The sequence below is a fragment of the Ranitomeya variabilis genome, chromosome 3 (assembly GCF_051348905.1).
Source record: "Ranitomeya variabilis isolate aRanVar5 chromosome 3, aRanVar5.hap1, whole genome shotgun sequence".
Taxonomy (NCBI): Eukaryota; Metazoa; Chordata; class Amphibia; order Anura; family Dendrobatidae; genus Ranitomeya; species Ranitomeya variabilis.
Window position 1 is genome coordinate 500,640,044 of NC_135234.1, and position 7,419 is coordinate 500,647,462.

Genomic DNA, 7,419 nt, shown 5'->3' on the forward strand with positions numbered 1-7,419 from the left:
AAGAGAAAAACAATATTTGCTATTTTATGCACTATATTTATGGTGATATTATTTCAGCATCTGAGCATTGTGCTTTTACTTGCAAATTAAGGACACCCACCGAGAAGACTGGAGAGGGTACAAGTTAAGATGTACTCTAATTTTTCCTTGTATAATTGCATTAAAACAGCCTATGAATTCCTGTGATCACACGTTGCCGCCATGTTGATTTTGTGTTTTTCTGCTTCTGCAATCACAGTGAAACTTGAGCGTTTTTGATGAGATTTTGGGAAATTTGGCAGAACGATGCATTTTAAAAACTGTACCATGAACGGAACATGCGGTCATACTCATAGGCACTAAACAATGACTTGTGTAATACAGTGTACAGTCCATTCTATCTTAAGGCAGACCAATATTCTGTTATGTGATTATTTTGCATTATGTTTTATAATTGTACAAGGAAAATAGAATGGAGATAAGTAGCAGCAATGCTTTGAAAACCAGAAATTATATGACAACGTTTCCTCATTGTCGTTCATCTCCAGAATGCCTGTATCAGCATACACATACTGGCAATGTTTTGGACAATTGGGCTACGTTTCCATGAGGAGCATTTTATGATTTTTTTTAATGTTGCAGATTTTCTGCAGCATTTCTGTACCTGTAAAGGATATGCTCCTGCAATGAGTATTTAGTGCAATTTTAATGTTGCAGATTTTCTGCACCTATCAGCTAAATTAGGTCACTTGCATTTTTTAATGGCATGTTTGAGTGCGTTAATTTACATGCATTTTTATTTTGTTTTTGATTATGCAGTGTCTGTCTTGTTTTATTATTGTCATGTTTTAAGTAAATAAATAAATATGAGGCGAAGCCTTAGCCAGCTCACTAATTTGCTTCACAGGTGCACGGAACCCGTCCTGACCCAACGTGTCTTCAATCCAATGTGTGAAAAAAGTTAGTAGTTCCAGCTCCTTTTAAAATTCCAATTCTTTATTTTTCCATTAAAAATGCAAAGTCATTGTGCAAAGTGGATGTAGTTACAGTGGATACAGAAAAACAAGCAACGCGTTTCGATCTAATATGATCTTTTTCACAGCTTGAACTCACCCTCATCTGTGAGTCTTTATATATGGCATTACTTCTGTTCTTACATAGTTAATTAGTCCACCTGGTGATGAACAAAAAAAAAAAAGACAAACAGAAAAAAGCTTTAAGTAAAGCTGCTTTCCTTCTGACTACAGATGAGTGGATCGTTTTGTGCAACCCCGGTCCACATCCAGATCAGTGCTTTTTAGTCGTCAACGGAATTTGCAGAACTTTCAGGTTCCACAGCGTGGCTTTTGATTTGTCAGCCTGACATGACATCATCTGTATGGCATGCGGTGCGCACATAAATGTCTCAAAATTCTGGCTAATCATAAGCCAAATCTGGGATCCCAGAGGCTAAAAATTCCCATAGCTCCTCTCACTGATTATTACAGTCGTGTATGCTAATGTCCACCTTATTGTATGTGGCGCCCCAGGGTCCTGGTCGTCACAGTGGCATTGCTTTCCCTTTGGGGAGAGGGATGTCACGCTTGGGAGCGATGAAGGATATCTTTCACCAGGTAAATCTCACATACAACACGTTCACACTCCAGGCTAGAAGGGAGGAGCTCTGAACCCGGATTCAGGGTGAACTCCCTTATAAATTCTGTCTGGAGATGAAGTTAGTGAGCAGTCTGAAGCAGACAGTGGAGGAGGGAGCAGTCTGTCATAGGACAGAAAAGCGGACAGTTGGTCCCAGACAGCAGACAGTGCAAACTCTCAGGGGACCTGAAGAGAGCAGACGGCAGTGAGTGCCAGGAAGTCTGAAGTATCGTGTAGTCCGAGGAACTACAGCTCCTGGAGCAAAGAAGCAGAAAGCATGAACAGCTTGTAGAAAGAGAGCAGGAGGGAGAAAGCACAGGAGAGAAACACCAGTGGAGCAGAGCTGAGAAGAGGCTACCTCCCTGGCTAGTGCAGATTGCGGTAGCCGGAAAACCATGGCCATGCTGAACTCTATAGTGGCATAGCAGAAACCGGCAAGACAGCTGGATTGTACATCACCTGTCCGCATTTATACTCAGGAGACACAGTGATAATTATAGGGCCCGGGTCATCCTAGAGACCCTGTGAAAAGGCCCAGTTCACCTGTCATACGGGTTGTGTCCTAACCTTCATGGGGGATGGAGAGGAACTGTGAGGACCCCTTTAAGCAGCGTCAGTTCCTACTGACCGAATACCACAGGTGGCGTCACAAACATAGACTTTACAAATCAGACCTTTCCCTTTAATTGGGCGCCCTGGGCCACGGACCGTGTCACAGCCACCGTGACATCCCATTTAAGCACCGGACCTGGTACCGAGTGCCCCACTGCCCTGGTAGGCGACTCAACTTGGCGTCACAAACAGGATGGACTGACCCTGGGAATTGGGTCATGTGCGCCTAAGAGACTGTGCCTTACTGTGCTTTACTGAGAGACTGTGCATTGTGAAATACCACCAAAACCGCCGCCATTACAGCACCATGTGGCGTGCAGGAGGAGTGGGGCATGTTATCGTGGGCAGAGCTTGGAAGAATGGTGCGGAAATTATAGCTGCCCCTCACAGGTACTATTATGTTTGAGAGATATGCCCATCAATGAAAGAGGTCCACCTCCTAGTCTGCGATGGCGGGAGAAAGAGGAGAAGAACCCGCCCACGAAATGGAGGAAAGAAGGAGGAAGACGCAGGAAAGTGTGGCCGCAGCATGGCTGCGTGCTACCAAGTAACTGCATTGGTGGACAGCAGTGGAGAGCCGCCAGGACCTGCCCGACATCAGAAAGGGTGTCCCCGGTCAGCAGCCACAAGAAACCACCGACCTGATGACCACCATGGATCCGGAGCTCCTCAGCGCGGAGATAGAGGAGCTGGCCCAACCACTCCTGCGGACTCAGATGACAGCGGTGACCGCATGGAAGGAGTCCCTGATCCAGAGGATGACGACCGCTCAGCAACAACGCTCACCACCTGCGCTCACATCTCCAGCAGGCCAGAAAGCAAGGCCCTGCTGAAAAAGATGGCGGCGCCGATGGAGAATCTGGGGCCCGCACCTGTGACCTCAGCGGAGCCGGAAAGTGAGACGCTACTGAGGGAGATGACAACACCGTGGCCTTTCCAGCAACCAGCGACTGCAGCTACAGCAGCGGAGCAGACCGGCACCGGAGGGACCGCATCTGAAGCAGGTATGAAGAACGACCCTGCCTGGGTGACCGACCCCGCTCCAGCGACTGCTCCTGCCCCAGCTACTGACCTTGCTCTAGTGATCGATCTTACTGCAACCACCCCTGCGCTAGATGACACCCTGGTGGGCCCCCTACTGACCCCACCAATGCCAAGGCCTGGAAGAGCAGACTGTCGACAGTACTGGGACCAGGGGGAAGAAAGCTTGTGTCAGATGGCAGCCCTGCTGATTCCAACCTGTGGGTCCCGGGTTAGTTATACTAAACCTGTGGTGTTAGAAGAGGGAAAATACACCAAAAACAGGCAGAGATGCTTACCTGTCTAAATAGGCCTCAATACAAATGCAGAAGCAGGGTGCAGTGGACCCAAACAAAATAGCAAATGCACAGGTGCAATACCTAATGAAACAGCCAGCCTTCAATCAGGGTTTGGCCGTGTGATACACCAATGCACTGAGATACATACTCTGTATGTGGCGTGTTCACACAAGGAATGCAAAGCATCTGGCTCCAGCCTATTAATGACGCCCAATGGCGGGCTGCCCAGTGCTAAAATGCATCCTGTGTGAACAGAGGCCACAGTGTACAGAACCATTTGGGCCCAAATGCACCCTGCAAAAAATATACGTGCAAAACAAAACATATAAATATATGTAAGGTATTAGTTGATATTCTGGCCATAATATGTAAGCTGGCAACCCGCGCCAAGGGTCCTTACGTTTTGCCAGTCCTACTCTAACATGAAAAACACCAAAAAAGGAAAAATTCAAGAAAATACCCCAAAAACAGGCAGAGATGATTACCTGTCTAAATAGGCCTCAATACAAATGCACAAGCAGGGTGCAGTGGACCCAAACAAAATAGCAAATGCACAGGTGCAATACCTAATGAAACAGCCAGCCTTCAATCAGGGTTTGGCCGTGTGGTGCACTAATGCACTGACATACATACTCTGTATGTGGCGTGTTCACACAAAAGAATGCAAAGCATGTGGCTCCAGCCTATTAATGACGCCCTATGGCGGGCTGCCCATTGCTAAAATGCATCCTGTGTGAACAGAGGCCACAGTGTACAGAACCATTTGGGCCCAAATGCACCCTGCAAAAAATATACGTGCAAAACAAAACATATAAATATATGTAAGGTATTAGTTGATATTCTGGCCATAATATGTAAGCTGGCAACCCGCGCCAAGGGTCCTTACGTTTTGCCAGTCCTACTCTAACATGAAAAACACCAAAAAAGGAAAAATTCAAGAAAATACCCCAAAAACAGGCAGAGATGCTTACCTGTCTAAATAGGCCTCAATACAAATGCACAAGCAGGGTGCAGTGGACCCAAACAAAATAGCAAATGCACAGGTGCAATACCTAATGAAACAGCCAGCCTTCAATCAGGGTTTGGCCGTGTGGTACACCAATGCACTGAGATACATACTCTGTATGTGGCGTGTTCACACAAGGAATGCAAAGCATCTGGCTCCAGCCTATTAATGACGCCCTATGGCGGGCTGCCCAGTGCTAAAATGCATCCTGTGTGAACAGAGGCCACAGTGTACAGAACCATTTGGGCCCAAATGCACCCTGCAAAAAATATACGTGCAAAACAAAACATATAAATATATGTAAGGTATTAGTTGATATTCTGGCCATAATATGTAAGCTGGCAACCCAATTGCGAGTGTGAGCGAGCTGAGTGTGACCTGAGCGTAAGTGTGAACGGCGGTAAGTGTGACTTGTGACTCAGTGAAGAGGTATTTGGAAGGCCTTTAACAAATACCTGTGTGAATTTGTGTGAGTTGTTGAATTGGGAGTAGCTATATTCACAAGGGGTTAACTTAGGGTGGGCGGTCATAATCAAGGGTTTATAAGGGGCAGCTGTTTGGGGCTCAAGTCCTTTTTGGAAGTGCATTTGAACAGCAAGGAGGCTTGTTGTTGAAGGGAAATAGAGGAAAAAAAAAAAAATCTTTAAATCTTCAGCATAGCGAGTGTGAGCGAGCTGAGTGTGACCTGAGCGTAAGTGTGAACGGCGGTAAGTGTGACTTGTGACTCAGTGAAGAGGTATTTGGAAGGCCTTTAACAAATACCTGTGTGAATTTGTGTGAGTTGTTGAATTGGGAGTAGCTATATTCACAAGGGGTTAACTTAGGGTGGGCGGTCATAATGAAGGGTTTATAAGGGGCAGCTGTTTGGGGCTCAAGTCCTTTTTGGAAGTGCATTTGAACAGCAAGGAGGCTTGTTGTTGAAGGGAAATAGAGGAAAAAAACAAATATATCTTTAAATCTTCAGCATAGCGAGTGTGAGCGAGCTGAGTGTGACCTGAGCGTAAGTGTGAATGGCGGTAAGTGTGACTTGTGACTCAGTGAAGAGGTATTTGGAAGGCCTTTAACAAATACCTGTGTGAATTTGTGTGAGTTGTTGAATTGGGAGTAGCTATATTCACAAGGGGTTAACTTAGGGTGGGCGGTCATAATGAAGGGTTTATAAGGGGCAGCTGTTTGGGGCTCAAGTCCTTTTTGGAAGTGCATTTGAACAGCAAGGAGGCTTGTTGTTGAAGGGAAATAGAGGAAAAAAAAATATATATATCTTTAAATCTTCAGCATAGCGAGTGTGAGCGAGCTGAGTGTGACCTGAGCGTAAGTGTGAACGGCGGTAAGTGTGACTTGTGACTCAGTGACTTTGGAATCAGGGAGTTTCCAAAGGAGGAATTGCTGTTCCAAGTGTTAATTAATACTTTGTATTTTTTTTTTTTTTTTTATTTAACATTTCTGTCTGGTGCAATCCCCATTAGGAAATGTGCTCCACAATTGTTAATGCCATCCAGTGCACATCTTGCCACATGTATGCAGTCCTTGATCAGCCGGTCGAGGGTGCATACTGCTGTGCGAGATGTGAGCACGTTGTGCATTTGGAAACCCAGATACTGGATCTAAATGTGCAGCTGGCAACACTGAGATCCATAGACAATATGGAGAGGAGTCTTCTGCTCACAGAGCAGACGCTCAATGGGATAGATGAGGAGGGGGATGGTAGGATGGAGCTGCAGGACAGTGAGGCAGTTAGCTGGGTGACAGTTAGGAAGAGGGGTAGAGGGAAGAGTGCCAGGGAGGCTAGTCCTGATCTGGCACACCCCAATAAGTTTGCTGTTGGCAGATGAGGGGGGTGCCAGTACAGGGGTAGCACTGCTGCAGCCAGGCATGTCCTCTGAAAGCCGGAGGAGTGACTGCTCCAGTAAGGAGGGAAATAGGAGAGCAGGGCAGGCCAGACAGGTGCTGGTAGTGGGGGACTCGATTATTAGGGGAACAGATAGGGCAATCTGTCACAAAGACAGGGATCGTCGAACGGTGTGCTGCCTACCTGGCGCTCGAGTCCGACACATCGCTGATCGGGTGGACAGATTACTGGGAGGGGCTGGTGAGGACCCAGCGGTCATGGTGCACATTGGCACAAATGACAAAGTTAGAGGTAGGTGGAAGGTCCTTAAAGATGATTTCAGGGAATTAGGCTGCAAGCTGAAAGCAAGGACCTCCAACGTGGTATTTTCTGAAATATTGCCTGTACCACGTGCCACGCCAGAGAGGCAACGGGAGATTAGGGAGGTTAATAAGTGGCTCAAGAATTGGTGTAGGAAGGAGGGGTTTGGGTTCCTGCAGAACTGGGCCGACTTCTCAGTTGGCTACAGGCTCTACGCTAGGGATGGGCTGCACCTCAATGGGGAAGGTGCAGCTGTGCTGGGGGAGAAAATGGTTAGAAGGTTGGAGGAGTGTTTAAACTAGGGATTGGGGGGGAGGGTATTCATTTTATAGGAGGGGAAGATAGTGCAGATAGAGACCTGGGCACAAATATGGAAGCTGGGGGTGGCGGTGGCATGGGGGGTGGGGTTAAAACAGTTAGTAATTTAAGAAAGAATAGAGGTACAGAGAGGAACATCAAGTGCATGTATACTAATGCCAGAAGCCTCGCCAACAAAATGGACGAATTAGAACTAATGTTGTTGGAACATAATTATGACATGGTGGGGATATCTGAAACATGGCTGGATGAGAGCCATGACTGGGCTGTTAACTTGCAGGGCTATAGTCTGTTCAGAAATGACCGTACAGATAAGCGAGGGGGTGGGGTGTGTCTGTATGTAAAATCAACCTTAAAACCCATCCTGCGTGATAATATAGGTGAATCTAATGAAAATGTAG